Source organism: Microcaecilia unicolor, chromosome 7, assembly GCF_901765095.1.
Source record: "Microcaecilia unicolor chromosome 7, aMicUni1.1, whole genome shotgun sequence".
Classification (NCBI taxonomy): Eukaryota; Metazoa; Chordata; class Amphibia; order Gymnophiona; family Siphonopidae; genus Microcaecilia; species Microcaecilia unicolor.
The window spans coordinates 224149085-224166788 of NC_044037.1; the positions used below are offsets into that span (position 1 = coordinate 224149085).

At 43.4% G+C, this 17704-nt stretch overlaps 1 protein-coding gene across 2 annotated transcripts in view; it reads left to right on the plus strand.

Annotated features, from left to right (window-relative positions):
• The first annotated feature begins 17148 nt into the window (after nt 1–17148).
• Nucleotides 17149–17704, plus strand: part of OLA1 (Obg like ATPase 1) — a 410460-nt gene continuing 409904 nt past the window's right edge. The window contains exon 1 of one of the 2 annotated variants that reach the window (XM_030209701.1): nt 17149–17278. The gene's annotated coding sequence lies outside the window, so the exon portion shown is untranslated. Of the gene's footprint in view, nt 17279–17343; nt 17441–17704 lie in introns of those variants that run through there. The other variant, XM_030209702.1, reaches the window with a different exon arrangement.

Genomic DNA, 17704 nt, shown 5'->3' on the forward strand with positions numbered 1-17704 from the left:
CTGCAACGGAGTGCAGTTGGGGACGTCCAAAATCAGCTTTCGATTATACCAATTTGGACGTTTCTGTGAGAAGGACGTCCATCTTCTGATTTATGTCGAAAGATGGGCGTCCTTCTTTTTCGAAAATGAGCCCAATAGTCTTTTATCTACCTAAATTATTTCTATATTTCTATGCAACCTAGAAGGTCACTTGGGCTAGCAACTCAGAATTTCCTGAGACTCCCCCTGCCATCAGAAAGGAGGTTAGTATCTATGAGGGCTCAGGCTATCTCTGTGTATGGACCAATTCTTGAAATGCTTTCACTGTTATGTGATGAGCAGAATATCCTTCATTTCTGTAACATGTTCTTGGAAACTTATGATGGAATTTAAATCACAGGGGCCCAGATGATCAAAAGCCCTGCGCTGTTCCAAACAGCGCCCTAAAATAGCGCCGGGACAGCGCAGGGCTTTTCTGCATCGATGATCAAAGATAATGCATGCAAGTCTAAGCAGTGCTATTATCTTTGATCATCATGTTTAAAGTGCGGGAGAATTGTGCCGAGCATGCGCTCAGCACAATCCTCCCGCACTTGTTTGACAGGTCTGGGCTGTCAAAAGCCCAAACCTGTCAAACAGCCTGCCCCGAGGCCCAAACAACGAGGCCCCCCCCAAACCCCCAGAAAACGTCGTGGCCGCCGGCGGCCAAACCCTCTCCCACCCTCTCACCCAGCGACGGGGGGGGGGGGGCTGGAGGATCGGTGGGTCTCCAGCCCCCAAAACCCCCAGAAATCGTTGCTCCATCGACGGAGGTGGGGGGGGGGGGGGTGTGCATCCTGGGATGCACTGGGCGGGGCTACAGACCATGTAAGGGAATCGCTCCCTCCCACCCCCCCCACCCCCATCGGAGCAACGATTTCTGGGGGTTTCGGGGGCTGGAGACCCACCGATCCTCCAGCCCCCCCCCCCGTCGCTGGGTGGGAGGGTAGGAGAGGGTTTGACCGGCGGCGGCTCCCTTACATGGTCTGTAGCCCCGCCCAGTGCATCCCAGGATGCAGTGGGCGGTGCTGGGCGCTGCCATTTTGGGCGTCGACTGACTGGAAGAGGAGGGAGGCAGGCAGGCTGTGTCCCTCCTCCAACACAAGGTAGGGGGGCCGGGACGGGGCCAGGGGGGTGTCACGACACCACGGACCACCAGGGAATTTAAGGACAACGCTGGGGGGAGGATTTGGGGTGGACCTCCAGCCCCCACCCCCGTCGATGGAGCAATGATTTCTGGGGGTTTCAGGGGCTGGAGACCCACCGGACCTCCAGCCCCCCATTCGCGTTTGCCTTGGGGGGGAAGGGGGGCCTGCTAGCATGCAACTGCATGCTGGACAGGGCTCACCATTCCTCCCCAATGATCCGCAAAATCTAACACCAGCTCGGAGCTGGCGTTGATTTTGCTGCGGCCAGTGACCCAATCTTTGGTGCGCTGGTCGCTGACCATTGGGGATGAATGCGTTAAGCGCCAATTAGCATGCATTTGCAAGCTAATTGCGCTAGAAGCCCTGTTTAGCATGCATTTGCATGCTACTTGCGCTGAGAGTCCTTGAGTGCGCTGTTTCAGGCGCTCGAGGGCTCTGATCATGGGTCAGCTGCAAACTCTGGCGCTAGTATGGCGTTAACAGCCTCTAGCGCCAGAGTTTGCTTTTGATCATGAGGGCCAGGGTGTTTTAGGGGGATTAGTTGTAGATGGGGGTTGTCTAATTATATGCATGGATATTTATGCAGATAAACTGTATGCTGGATTTCTTCCAATGTAATAAATTTTAGCAGGTATTTTATGTCCCACTTTGCACTGAATCTTTACTTCACCTCTGAGTGGAAGGGTCATGGTGGCCATTTTGATCCCTGGAGCCAGATCCCTGCAGTGTAAGTTGAATGAGCCCTTGAGGTGGCATAGGAGATGGACATATAGGCAGTGTCATAGTTAGGTGGGGCACCAGGGGAGCGGCCGCTCCCCCAAACGGAGTTCTGCTGGCGCTGGCGCCTATTTTTTTCTTGTCGTGTTGCATTGAAAATGTGTGCCCGCTCCGGCGGAAGTCCGTTCTCGCGCTGCTTTCACTCCCCCCGCGCCGTCGACCTGGCTCCGCTTATGCATATAGGTTGTAGCTGCTGGTCAGGCACATGTGCTTCTGCTGGCTCTGTTTATTTTGCGAAGACTACTGGTACAGAGCTGTGTTTCATGGATGGTAGAATCACTAGTGCCACAAATCCAGCACTCTTATGAGGGTACTAGGAAGTTCTAAATTGAATGCTATTAAGTGGGATTTCTAGGGCACTGCTCGGATGCCAAACAATGTTACAGATAAAGCAATTCCTGTGAAACTGGTTTTTATATGAGAGAGGGCATGTACCAAAAGCATAATGGAAGGAGACAAAACAAAAATCTATCCTAGCTCTTCCTTCTGTTTCCTGTTTTAATAGCCAGTAATATGCCAGGAAACATTAGTTCAGATTCTAATGCTGAAGTTAATTTTTACTTCGTTTTTAATAGCTATAACATTACTCCCAATTAGCATAGAAGTAAAATATAATTAGGATTTTTCCTTGGTTCAGTGTTTTACTGTGATTTCATCGATTGACTTTTTAACATAGAGCTCACTTGCATACCAGAAGCTTATTACACAGCGTAGTAACGTTTTGTTTTTGTTTGTTTTTTTGTATTTTTAGCTCATGCATTAAAAACAATTCTGAGCTCATTCTTTACAACAGAGTTTTAATACTGAATTATTACATCAGTTCCTAATTTTTGAAACATGTCACAAACATTGGATCTCCTTGTTTGAACTTGTCTGTGATGTCTCAAGGGAGAAAGTGAAGCAATCTAACCCTGTTCTAGGAGCCAGGTGTGCTGAGAGTTTTCTCTCATGTTCCATCTATGGGGAAAATGCTCTATATACATGGGTCATAGGGTGTCATTTGAGACACTGTTAGATATGATAATATTTTGATAAAAACACATTTCATTCACTCATACATTTCTAATTTCTTAGACTATTACAACATTATGGGGCTCATTTCCAACCCCTCCCCCACAAGCAGGGGGCTAGAGGTCCAGTGGACCTCCAATCCCCCTAACCCACCCCATATAGTTTTCCCTGGTGGCCTTTTCCATCTCCTCCTGACAAGAGGGCATGGTGGGGGTTGGAGGTCTGGTGGATCTCCAACCCCCCTAACACCGCCCCCAACAGCAATAAGAAATCCCTGGTGGCCCAGTGGTGGTCTAGCAGCCCGACTCCCCCTGTACCTTAAATGGTGGAGGAGGGAGTAGTACTTATATGTTAGGGAAGCCCCGTCGAGTGCATCCCAGGCTGCACTGGTAAGGGCAGGGCGCCGCCATTTTGAAGACTACTCCCTCCTCCACCATTTAAGGTATGGGGAGAGTCAGGGGCTGCTAGACCATCAGGGCGGGTAGCAGGTGGGGGTAGGGTTGGTCACTGGGCCACCATGGATTTCTTTTTGCTGTTGGGGGGGGGGGGGTAGGGGGCTGGAGATCCACCAGACCTCCAGCCCCCCCCATATGTAAAACCGCTTTGATTGTAAGCACAGAAAAGCGGTATATCAAACCCCATATCTTTGTAACTCATTATATTTTATCCAAGTCCATGCCTTAAACACCATGTCAATGCCTCACAGAATGTCAGCTAATAGAACTAAAAACCAACACTGTGTCAAGTCTATTGTACAGCTACAAAATAGTAAAAAATCAACTGGTCTGGGCTTTAAATAACAATTTTTCTTACCCTCAGGGGTGACTGGCAGTTACCCCAGATTGAGGCTCACTACTACCAAACTTCACAAAAATAATAAACTCTTAAAAAAAAAATCCAATAGAGTCCAAAGAGGATGAAGGCATGGTAGGCCACTGCCCATGACACTGTCTATGGAGGAGGAGAAGGGGGAGTTCTGCTGTAAGCACTGTCAAGCATTGGATGTCACCTGATGAGGACCCTCTGGATAAATTAAAAGATCGCCATAATTGTGAGGTGTAGGAGAGTGGAGATTTACTGACTGGCAAGGACATCATCTGACAAAGACCCCTTCAGATAGAGTGTGGCGCATGGCTGCAGGGGCATACCCAAATCCCAGTGGAGCCCCAGTGAAGCTTTGGAGGAGCATACTGAAAGCATGTTGCCTATGCATGTCAGTGTGGTTCCCCACTCTAGTAAACTTGTTCCTTCTTTTATTCACCCTTTTACAAAGATGTGCTAGTGGCTGCTGCGTGGTAATGCCTATACAGCCCATTCAAAGTGATTGGGCTGTAACATCATTACTATGTGGCAGCTGCTAATGCGGCTTTGTAAACGGGGGGGTTATTGAGGTATTGAGATTGTTATGGGAAAGTGTAAAGTTAAAAGTAGGCCCGTTCGATAAGTATTTGGTACCAAGCTAACAAGTATGGTTGGCTAGATTAAGAACATCTGATTCTGGCACTTCTCTCAGTATACCTCCAATGAATGTCATCATGATTGCTGTGGACAGAATGGTTAATGTATCTGGGTTTAAAAAAGGTTTGGACAAATTCCTGGAGGAAAAGCTTTTCCTACATATGTCCGCAATTGTGGAATGCATTACCGCTTAACCTAAAAACAATTTACGAACTAATTAACTTTCGTAAATCTCTGAAGACCTCTCTCTTCAACAAGGCATACCACAATGATCAAGAAATGTAAATGTAACACATCATCACGTTACCTGATATTCTGAACTGTTTTCTTCCTATATCTGTTTGCTTAACTCCATTATGCCAGCCATGATCTCTATGCAACACCAATTGTTATCTTCTACTCTGGAATGGCGAATGCCATAACGGAGCATTGTAAGCCACATTGAGCCTGCAAACAGGTGGGAAAATGTGGGATACAAATGCAACAAATAAATAAAGTCTGCTATTGAGACAGACATGGGAAGCAACTGCTTGCCCTGGGATTTGTAGTATGGAGTGTTGCCACGATTTGGGTTTCTGCCAGGTACTTGTGACAACAACAACAACCATTTCTAAAGCGCTACTAGGGTTACACAGCGCTGTACAATTCAAACATAGAAGGACAGTCCCTGCTCAAAGAGCTTACAATCTAAAAGACAAGAGAACAATCTAAAGACAAGTGAACAATCTAGAGGACGAGTGAACAGTTAATCTGATAGGGTGGATAGATTGGGGTGACCTGGCTTGGCCACTGTTTGGAAAACAGGATACTGGGCTAGATGGACCATTGGTCTGACCCAGTATGGCTACTCTTATGTTCTTATGGATTCTAACTTTCTGGTATGATTTTGTATATCCTGTTTTTACTGGAGTTCTTATTCTGGTTTCTGATTTTGAAGCATGTACATCACCTCAATTTGGCCTTGGCTGTTCATCAAGTTTTAAATAAACATAAACATGAACAATCTCCCCTAATTTGCTACCTGGGGGTGAGGAATGGTTCCTTTGGGGATGGGGTCTGATTGAGGGGGAGGAGTTCTGATTCCAGGTGCCTGTGGAGGGGGGTGATGTGATTGGGGGATGGTGCAGGTGCTGTTTGGGGATGAGGGTGGAGGACAGCTGTACTTGCTGTACCGTAAAGACCTTCTGAGTCTGTATGTCATGATCCACCTCTGGCGCCATTCACATCCAATCTAAAAACCCATCTTTTTGAGGCTGCTTTGAACTTTTTTTCCATATTCACCTAATACACACATTGTTTTAATCATTTCCATATAAATCAAATTAAGTAATCTGTTATTTATCCTGTTTTTCTGTATGAATAGATTGTAAGCTCTTTCAAGCATGAGTCATTTTTTTGTTGCTTTTGTGCACAGTGCTATGTACGTCTAGTAGCACTATAAAAATGGTAAGTAGTAATAAGGTCAGAGGAATACCAAGTACTATACCTGAAATAAAGCCACCCCTTGAGGTACCAATTAAAAGACATTAGCTAAATCTAAATAAATTATACTGAGTTTTAATGTTAACTTGTGCATGATGGCTCTAAGATGCTTGGGAAATTTTCCACACATGCCTGCCTTTGGGAGCCAGTACCCAAAGGGACACCTAGTAAATGCAAGGAATTTAATTCTAAGTGCACAGGCCCCAAAAAGCTGAGCACTATAAACGGTCGTTTTATAAGCATGGAGCAGCATCTGCTGTCGCTGCCTGCTCAAAAATCAGGATAGAAATTTATAGAAAACACTGATGAAAGCATTGCTACTTCATCTATTTGTTCACTGTATATATCATTATCCAAGGAATTCAAGAGCCATAATGATGGGAAATCACATAGGTAGAGAAGAGAAGAAATGGACTGTCAGGTAAAGCTACATTTTTATTCAAGGAATTCGAGAGGTCCATAATGATGGAAAATCATAGCCAAAGAGATCAACGGAACAGAAATTCATAAAGGACACTGGCAACTGAAGGGGACCCGTCACCAGCAAGAACATGAAACAAAAACAAACAAAAAAAAAACTAAATGAAAAGCTAGACTTTGAGCTGTGCCAGCAAACAGAAAACAAATCAAGGAAAATGCAGAAGATTAATTTCAAGAAATCTATTGACAGTAAGTGAGGTGGCAAACAACATGAATGTTAATGGAACTGCACTAGGACTCAAACACAGCACATCTGCTAAGTGTTGTGCAAAATATTTTATGTGAGATAAATTGAAGCTTTGGCTCTGCAGGAAAAATTGAACCTTTCATAAAAATGAAAGAGATTTTGCAAGGATATTACAGTAAATAAACACTAAAGAACTGATTCTTCAAGGTCTTTCCCCGGGGCCAGAAAAAGGGGACTCAAAATCTTAATGAGTTAAGCTCTAAGCTGTAAACCTCATGGATTCAGTTATGACATATTTATGATCTATCAGTAATGGGTAATCGAGTTCCAGCAATGGCACAGAACAAACTGCTGCTTCTTTCTGATCTCTCTGTAAAAGAACATTTCACTAATACTCAACATTTGAAATGCAATAAAAAGATTTCTATAAAATATTGTAAACTGTATTAATTTATGCATGGGGGGGGGGGGGGGGGGGGTCCAAATGCTTATTATGAAGCGTCTTTTGGCCACTCTTGGGAATAGTATAATTATAAGGATCTTTCTCAGAGAGCAGAGAAATAGTTTGTCCTAACATAGTCTGTGCACCATTTAAAACTCACTAGCAGTTTTCTGGGACATCATGGGAAAAGTAGCAGCAGTGATACTAAATAGCTCAATGTTGAAAAGAGAGATTTATTTTTTTAAGACCTGGCCAGGAGCTGAGGCCTTAAATGGCTGCGAGCTGTGAAAAAACCGAGAGGCAGGAAAGCAAAAATCTTTCCAAGAAAAAAAACTCTCACTGCCACAATTAAAGACATACCTTCACAGTTTTGTGGAGAAAGTGAAACTGTGGGTCTTGCATGACTCAGGCAGTTGGGAAGGCACTCGCACATTTGCACATGTGCAGTGGGGGACTGTCAAAGGCTTCTACAAGTTACAGAATGTTAGGCAGCATCCACACCAGGGCTCTGTTGGTGATGTTACCTACATGTGAGTATACTATGTTCTGCTTGTACTCAGAGAAAAATAAAAATTTCCTTCCCCATCCATGATGAGTTGAACTTCCCTCCACTGGTCCACCCATGCATTTCTTCTTCTTATTATTATTTGTTGCATTTGTATCCCACCTTATCCCAACTCTTTGCAGGCTCAAAGTGGCTTACAATACATCATGAGTAGTGGAAGAAGGTTAGTAGATAAATATTTGGTATTGCAGGATCTTGGTCAGCATGATGTTAATAAAACAAACAAAATAAACAAAGTCATAGTATACAAGCAGATATTATGAAACAGTTCTGAATATAGATGTGCGCGTTGTGCATATTCACATTTGTTGATCTTCGTGGTACGCTTTATTACAGGGAAATTGTCAACCTTGCACCCCTTCAAATAACTCATGAACCTTAAAAAAGTCATATGTTCCCCTATAAGGGCCTACCTCCACACAAAACTTAGTTCATACTTGGTCAAGTCATTTACAAATTGGAAGGGGGGGGGGGGGGGCAGGCTGTACACAAACACAGACATAATCATTTGATGAGTCCTTTTTCTATAAAACAGTAGTTCCCAAACCTGACCCTGGAGACACCCCAGTCAGTCAGGGTTTTAGGATATCCACAATTAATATTCATGAGAGATATTTGCATGCACTGCCTCAACTGCATACAAATCAGCATTCCAGCTCACTGTAGAAATGTCACGAGATGCATGGCAGATGAAACATTGACTCTTTTCACTGCACTGTAAAGTACGTTAGGAAGTGAAATATTCCAGACTCATCCCACTTTTTTTGCTTGGTCTGTCTGGGACTTTTTTTGTAGTTGGCAGCACAACACCCCTGCTGTTTGACTCAGAGTAGTGCACAAGTATTCTCTCTTGTGCAGTGAGCATTGGTGTTTGCATGCTTTTTTTCTGGTTATACATTCAGAATTCTTTGTTGAGATGTTAGTGCTGCACAGTATGTGATGGAACAGGATCAGTGGCATAGAAGTCATCTACTCAAGCTGGATATCAGAAGGTACTCTCCAAAAGCTGATCCACAAAATAACTCCATCTGTTACAGTGCTAACTTATGTGGCTCAGCAGTAGCTAGGGGAATGGTAAGATTCTTATTAACTGTGCATTCTTTAATTGAAGTCGGCTGTTACCAGCAAATCAGTCATCCTATATTGACTGTGGAGTTCATGTAATACTAATTCTCAGCTTGACACCCACTGCCCCCTTTCCACTTGGATGTCTGCACTCGTATTGCATTACCAAATCTCATTAAGTTGTACACCCCAGCAATGCTTAAGGGACATCCATAGATCCTCTGAAAGCCAGTTCCAGCTATTATAAAGCCTGGCGTTTTATACACACCTTTTTTTTTTTTTTGCAGTTGCAGTTCACTGTTTCTCCATCAAGATGCAGAATACCTGCCCATCCTCTCTTTGACCTCCATAGCTAGGTTACTGTTTGCTGCTCTAATGAGTAAGACTACAGGGATAAGTCCCAGATCCTCTCAGTGCACTACCTTGACCTCTGATAGCAAGAAGCCAGTTTATCTCCATCATTACAGCAGAAAGTGATGTCTTTAAAGCCACACGGCTGTTGCAATTCTGTTAGAGCTCCAGCTGGCCTGGATAGAGAGGCAGCCTGCTGGAGATCTTAGCTGCATTTAAGGCACAATGTCCTCTTTCCAGCCATTGCACCTTGAATAATTTTATCATCACCCCAGGCCTACTACACAGAATGCAAAGGTTAGATTTCAAATGCTTAAAATGGAGTATCTGACCTAAAAAAAAATTTACAAAATATTTTAGAAAGTCCTGGAAAAAAAACAATTAGTTGTGTGCTTCTCATTACCTAAAACGCTATATGCTTTCCATGTATTGAAATGGCCTAAGTAACTGCAGTGCTAATAAGCCTCAATAGCTTTATCACTGGAATCCCGATTGGCAGTGTTCTTCAGAAGTTTACTTGGGCTTTCACAGGAATCTCAAATTGCTGCTTCCCCCAAGAAAGAACAGGTGCACTGGTGCAAGCCTTTTCTTGCCCACTTGTTTTAAAAATGAATGCCTACTGACCATTTTGCTTCTACTTACAGCAATCAGTTTGTCCATTATGGCAGCATCTGCCATCTTTAATTAGCTAGAGATATCTTTAAAGCAGATGGTCCTATTGGATTCTAGCTAATCAGGCCCATACACATCTAGGGCAGGTACAGGGCATTCAGACAACTTCTGTCAGAGACTTTTATAATGTTCAGATACCAGAATCATGCAATAAAAATGTTTCTTCCTTTCATTTGGATAGGGGAAGTTATCAAAGTGGGCTTGGCTACTTTAACACAAGGCTTCATTGTATAAAATGGGACCCTATGCCAAAACAGCATAACTTGCAGTAAAACAAACTGTCCCTTTAACTTTCTCCCTTTGAAAAGGTCCCCTGCTGCATGAAAACACTGGTGCTAACAGACTTTTCTGCATGTAATTAATTGGGCAATTAAAGTTGTTAAGGATCATGATTTTTGTTTCAATATTTTAAAGCTTTCATTCCAACAGATAATTTTTTTTTATTATTGCTTTAGCAATTTAGCATACAATAGATGTATACAAGTAAATGAAAGAGGATAAATATTTGAGGACCCAGTTACTGAGAAATTCTGAGAGAAGAGGGTATTTCTCTGTGTACTTGATGATTTAAAGATTGGGGATAAAAGAAAAATTGTAGGTTTATTGATAAAGACAGTTTGAATTAAAAAAAAATCCAACAAATGTTATTAACTAATTTCCAAAGTGTAAAACACTTTTCCCCATAGTTTTAAACTTGAACTTTCTGCCAGAGGTAGAAACTTAACTGTCATAGCCTACAGCATTACTAGATAGCGACTATAAGGCACAGCAGGGCCTAGGTCCACCTTAGGAATCAGCATCCATAAAAAAGATCTAGGTGTCACTGTAGACAATACGTAGAAAACATCTGTCCAGTGCAGTGGCAGTGGCCACAAAAAGCAAACAGAACACTAGGAATTATTAGAAAAGGGATGGTAAATAAGACCAAGAATATTGAGTATTGCCACATTGAGCCTGCAAATAGGTGGGAAAATGTGGGATGCAAATGCAATAAATAATAATTCTGGTTGCTATAGCTCAAAAAAGATATAGCAGGATTAGAAAAGGCACTAACTGACCTTGTATATTCATGCTGGTATCTAAGGATGGAACGCTGATAATGCTCTGTTCTTTTATTTCGGCTTCTTTTATTTGCCATGGATTGTTGATATTGTTTGATTTTCTGTTTTCTGTTTTGAAAAAAAAAACCCTTTAATAAAAATATGGAAAAAAAAAGAAAAGGTTCAAAGAGAGACCAAAATGATAAAGGAGATGGAACTCCTCTCATATGAGGAAAGACTAAAGAGATTATGGCTCTTCAGCTTGGAAACAGATGCCTGAGGGGGGATATGATAGAGGTCTACAAAATCCTGAGTGGAGTTCAACAGGTAAAAGTGAATCACTTTTTAATTAAAAAAAAAGTATACAAACTAGGGGACATTCAATGAAATTACATGGAAATACTTAAACAGGAGGAAATATTTTTTCACTCGGCGAATAGTTAAGCTCAGGAACTCATTGCCAGAGGATGTGGTAACAGTAGTTAGTATATCTGGGTTTAAAAAAGGTATGGGCAAATTCTTGGAGGAAAAGTCCATAGTCTGCTATTGAGCTATGGGGAAGCTACTGCTTGCCTTGGAATCAGTAGTATGGAATGTTGCTACTATTTGGGTTTCTGCCATGTACTTGTGACCTGGATTGACCACTGCTGGGAAGCAGGATACTGGCCTACATGGACCACTGGTCTGATCCAGTATGGCTATTCTTATGTACTATACTGAGGATAGCTGGGTGCCACTGTGTTAATCCTCAGAACACCAGATGTTATAGTCCAAGGTTACATCTCTTACTGTACCACAAAAAGCTGAAGGGGGCAAGTAATTTTCTCTTTTGTCTCAGGTACCCACTTAGATTTTATAACCTATTGTGAAATAATGCTTAAATAATAATGTAAAAAAGCATAAATAGGTGTGCGTGGGGGGGGGGGGGGGGGGGGGGGGGGGGATGGGGGGAGGAAAGTATAGTCTACTTACACCACAAGATTATAATACTATGGGGAGTCATTTACATTGTTAGCATGCATTATGTGCTGCAGGGCTCATTGGATACCATAAGGTAGGTCCATAAAATGGGTCCTGTCGCAGATAACATTTAATAATGGTGTCAACACATGCCAACCACTAGTAAATCAATACCCACAAAATAAAATGCATTTGGCAAAAAATGAATAGGATGAAAGGAATAAGAAAGGGAAAAAAAGAACCTACAAAAACTCAGAAATTGATACTTCAGCATTTTTGCTGCAACTGGAACTTCTCTTTGCATTAAGTTACACTTCTTGCTAAGCTTCTGTACTGAAGTATCAAGACTAGAAATAAAGAAACAATTCTAACTTTGGTTAGGAGTGGAGGATTAGCCTAGTGGTTAGTGCAGCAGACTTTGATCCTGGGGAACTGGATTCAATTCCCATTGCAGCTCCTTGTGACTCTGGACATATCACTTAACCCTCCATTGCCCCAGGTACAAATAAGTACCTGTATGTTCATTGCCAGAGAATGTGGTAAAATCAGTTAGCTTAGCAGGGTTTAAAAAAGGTTTGGATAACTTCCTAAAAGAAAGGTTCTAGGATAAGCAGCATCAAATCTATTTTAATGTACTGGGATCTTGCCAGGTACTTGTGACCTCAACTTGCCACTGTTGGAAACAGGATACTGGGCTTGATGGATCTTCAGTCTGTCCCAGTATGACAATGCACTTATGTTATGTTCTTATCTTAGATCTGGTCTCTCCTGGAGTATTTTATTAGGGGGTCTCATTTAGGCCTTTGCACCTTAAATGATGAAATTGCATTTAAGTTCTTTTGCATAAACTCTAGCAATTAGTATCAACACAGCATCAACTCTGCTTTATCCATAGAGTGCGACGAGAGATTGTACAGTTGTAAAACTTTATTGTGAGACAGAATTTGGGTCATTTGACCTAAGCATTTCCCCCATATAGACACAAAATGGAAGAAACCTCAAGCATGAGATGGTGCTGATTCAAGAACTTTGGCCTGGGGTAGCTGCTAACCCAAGGATACCCATGAGAAGCATAGGCTTACATGTTTTCAGGGAATTGCCACTACTTTTGACATGGACGGTTGGTGGCTCCCAGACCACTGGTCATTTACTTCATCTTTTTCCATGTTATGTGCCCCTACAGTACTAGCCCATCCCCCTCCCTGCCAGATTAAAGCTACACATCAGTGTACTCATGACATTAATTACTAGTGTTTGTGCAAAATAAACTTTAAAACATGTGCACACCGTCAGCAAAGAACACACACTGTTGCAAAAGAGTGCACTCTTTGTGAGCACAAATTTTTTTTTTTCATATTGTCTCCAGATAAAAATCACAGGGAGTAGCCTAGTGGTTAGTGCAGCGGACTTTGATCCTGGGGAACTGGGTTCGATTCCCACTGCAGCTCCTTGTGACTGTGGGGAAATCACTTAACCCTCCATTGCCCCAGGTACAAAATAAGTACCTGTATATATGTAAACTGCTTTGAATGTAGTTGCAAAATACCACAGCAAGGCGGTATATCAAGTCCCATTTCCCTTCCCCCCCTAGTTGTTAGACCATTTGAATGTACAGAAATAAAGGTTTACAAATAAAAACCAAAATGATGAAACCTTTATATTAGACATACATTTCTTGATTAGCTTTTGGTAGCTAACAATTCAAAATGAATTCACAGTCCAATAAAAAAATATAACCTTATTGTTGTTATGTTTTTGGTTAATTTGTATTTCTTTGCATCTCAGTCTATAACAGACAGATAAAAAGCCTGAGAAAGCTGCTGCTCATTATATGGAGACACAGCTGGAAACACTCATTGGGGAAAAATGCTACTCTAGCCAAATACTGACAAAGTACCAAACCTCTGCTATAACTAGTAGGGAAAGCATGCAGGGTATGGCCCTCCCCTCTCCCCTTGTGTGCCCCTTAGAGGTTGGCCGAAACTGAAACAGCTACAGAAACTGTCAACACTTCTGGCCAAAACTGAAACTGCAGCTGAATCCTATCCCCAGGGTTTGGGCAAAGCTAAAACCAAAAACTAAAGTTTGGTTGTATCAGTGTGAACCAGCGAGACCACTGGGGACTGTCAGAGTTTGCAGTCCGCTGCCATCTGCTAAACCTACAGGAGATTATTACTCTCCAGTCCCAGGAACTGCAAGCACAGGTTGACAACTGGAGAGCTATTTTAACAAGGACTTCTTAACAGGTCTGGCATGTTTAGGTTCTCAAGGCAATGCAGATGTAGTTAAATATCCTCTGAGACAGGAACGTTGAGAGAACTTGTGAAAAAAAATCATTACTGCCAGCTTTTTATGCTTATCCAAACTGTGCACAAGTAACAAGACAAAGTAATATTGAGATGTTTCCCATTTTGTATTTAGTTATAAAACTGAACAAGGACAAGCATGATATAGATTCTTACAAAAATAGGGTGAAAGTGTTCAGACACTGGTCCACACTGTGGTGGCCATTCTACCAGACTGATGCACAATCCAGAATAAAAAAACCACGTTGATGTTAAATATATTTCTCTCAAATTATTTTCTAGTTTTCTAAGTTTATATAAATTTCATTTCATTGTAATATCATTTTCCTACTAACACTATAAGCTGACCAATACTTGTTCTTTAAAAGAATCACTGCAGTTTGCTTTCTCATAGAATCTAGCTTCCGCACACCACAGGTTTGATTAAGACACTGCATCTTTAATATACCCAACAGAGCCTGGAAATTCTTTAGAATCGCCCAAGTAATATCCAAGTCAGAATACATATAATAATCCTATATAATAATTCTCATCTCTAACATTCTGAGGCTGCCTGGAACCGTGGTCTGTTAGGTGCTGTAGATCAAACTGACGTCATGAATCCCACTGATTGGCTGTGCCTCGGGTGAAGTCACAAAGCAAGCAAACCTACGAGATGCTGCAGGACGTTTAATCTCTGTTTCCACTCCCCTACACAGCAGTCATTGGTATACACTCAAAAACAAGCAAACCTAGGAGCTGCTGCTTCACATTGTCGTTTTTAAATTGTTGTTCCATCTGAAACAAGTCTAAAGCTGTTTCAACTGGATAGACAGTGCCTTAAAATGTGGAGGACAAAAGGAGGGGGGAGACAGACAGACCCTGCAACTGGGAGGGAGGGAGGGCGACCGACCCTGCAACTGGGTGGGAGGGGGGACCCTGCAACTGGGAAAAAGGGGGGACCCTGGCACATACTCTCATTCTCACACACACACCCAGTCTCACTCTCTCTCTGTCACACACTCGCACATTCACTCTCTCAAACATACACACTCCGAGGAAAACCTTGCTAGCGCCCGTTTCCTTTAAAACAGAAACTGGCCTTTTTTACTAGTTTAAATAATAAAAGGCCATATTTTACCTCCAAGCAAAATAGCCTCTACACATGGACCTCAGTTAATGAAAACTGAAGCTAAAAGCCACACTGCTTTTACGACTGACTGAGTCCCACATTTGGAGTGACAGCTGATGTCATAGCTCCACAGAGCAGCTAATTCCTAAGGAGCTTAACATCCCAAATTTATAGACTTAAATTCCTGCAAAACTTTGCATCAAAAGTATTTATTTGGAGCACTCTACTTAATATGCAAGATCATAACTGCATTATTTGCAGTTGCATTACACACTACATACACACAAAAGAATACAAAGAGTAGCTCTCCCTCCCCGACTACCTTGTGGTCCAGTAGTATAGTCAGGGCAGGAGTGACCAGTAGCTTTTGCCCATGTCAGCTCTCTCAAAATAGTTGCTGTGACCTCTTGTGGCAGTCTTACAAGATTGTCACTAGATATAATGGCAGCTGTTTTGAGAGTAGAGCTAGTATGGGCAGGAGTGCCTGGGGGTCACTCCTGCCCTAACTACACTCTTAGACTGCCATGGGTTATAAGAAAAGCTTGAGGGGGCACGGGTATAATGGCGGCCATTTTGAGAGTATAGCCAGTATGGGCAGGAAGTGCTTGGGGATCACTCCTTCCCTAACCACACTCAGACTGCCATGGATTGTAAGATATGCTTGCAGGGGCACCTATAGGGGGCAGGGAAAGGCAACTCTTGTTCAAGGAAGACGAGGAGAGGTCATAAGTACATAAGTAGTGCCATACTGGGAAAGACCAAAGGTCCATCTAGCCCAGCATCCTGTCACCGACAGTGGCCAATCCAGGTCAAGGGCACCTGGCACACTCCCCAAACGTAAAAACATTCCAGACAAGTTATACCTAAAAATGCGGAATTTTTCCAAGTCCATTTAATAGCGGTCTATGGACTTGTCCTTTAGGAATCTATCTAACCCCTTTTTAAACTCCGTCAAGCTAACCGCCCGTACCACGTTCTCCGGCAACGAATTCCAGAGTCTAATTACACGTTGGGTGAAGAAACATTTTCTCCGATTCGTTTTAAATTTACCACACTGTAGCTTCAACTCATGCCCTCTAGTCCTAGTATTTTTGGATAGCGTGAACAGTCGCTTCACATCCACCCGATCCATTCCACTCATTATTTTATACACTTCTATCATATCTCCCCTCAGCCGTCTCTTCTCCAAGCTGAAAGCCCTAGCCTTCTCAGCCTCTCTTCATAGGAAAGTCGTCCCATCCCCACTATCATTTTCGTCGCCCTTCGCTGTACCTTTTCCAATTCTACTATATCTTTTTGAGATACGGAGACCAGTACTGAACACAATACTCCAGGTGCGGTCGCACCCATGGAGCGATACAACGGCATTATAACATCCGCACACCTGGACTCCATACCCTTCCTAATAACACCCAACATTCTATTCGCTTTCCTAGCCGCAGCAGCACACTGAGCAGAAGGTTTCAGCGTATCATCGACGACGACACCCAGATCCTTTTCTTGGATTCCACCGAAAACACCCGGTTTGTTTCAGCTGAAGCCAGAGCTGTGGCTGAAGCACTTTGGCCGAAACCGGGCAGATGGATTTTGGGCAAGTTTCGGCACCAAAACCGAAATGCACTTAGCCTCTCCTGCCCCTTGCATTGCCAGTTTATATGTGCACATACCTGTTTTCTTTGTACGTATCTGCTGGTATGTGGGTGAATGCTTGACAAATTTGTGCCGGTGCATGCGTACGAGTGTGTGTACGTGTATCTGTATTGGTTTTGGTGAGATACTACTACTACAAATAATTTCTACAGCGCTTCCAGTCGTACGAGATACTGGCTCTGCCTTTGCTCCCGAACCCTCTCTCCTGCACCGGCTCGAGCTTCCGATCTTAGCCCCACCCTCCTTCAGCCGGTGTCCGCGAGCCTCGCTCAGCCTTCGAGGTTGCTCTCGTAGTAGTCTCTTCAAGATAGCCGAGGCGATGAACGCAGCTTCCCATCGCGTTCCACGCACAGCGCTTGACCTTTCACCCATTTTCTATGCATCCAATGGAAAGCGGCTGTCCGCACGGGTTCCTCCCTTTCCGCCTGAGCCGGCGGCTGGTGCTGTGCGTGGTGTGACCAAGGAGGTTTTGGATAGGACTCTCAGCATCACCACCTGCTTGCGCTCTCTTCTTCAGCAACAACCTCTGGGACAACGTCCTTAAATTAAAGCAAGGTGAGAGCCGACGCGGGGGCCTGTCCGACTGTTCTCTGTGTGTGCGTGGGTCTGCACTAAGGTCTGCTCAGCCCTGTGAGAAAGCACCGGGCCGGAAGACCAGGCCTCGTCACCACGCCTCCGGAGCACCTGGTGGATGGGGGACCTTGCAGGAGGGGTGAGGTAGGGTGTGCTGCTGCCGCCGCCCTGACTGACACTTGTGGTGGTGGTAGATGTCACGTCTAAAAAATAGCAATCAGTGCCTGTCATTCCCAGTTATATTTAGTACGCTGTCTGGAGGCTGGCAGCTGATGTGCATGCTTGCAGGGTAGAATCCACGTTGATTTCGATGGAAACCATGTTTGTACTCTGATTTTGGAATATCTTGTGAGTTGCTAATATTTTCTTTAGGTTAGACTTTGAATATATGTGGTCTTTGTTGTGGCT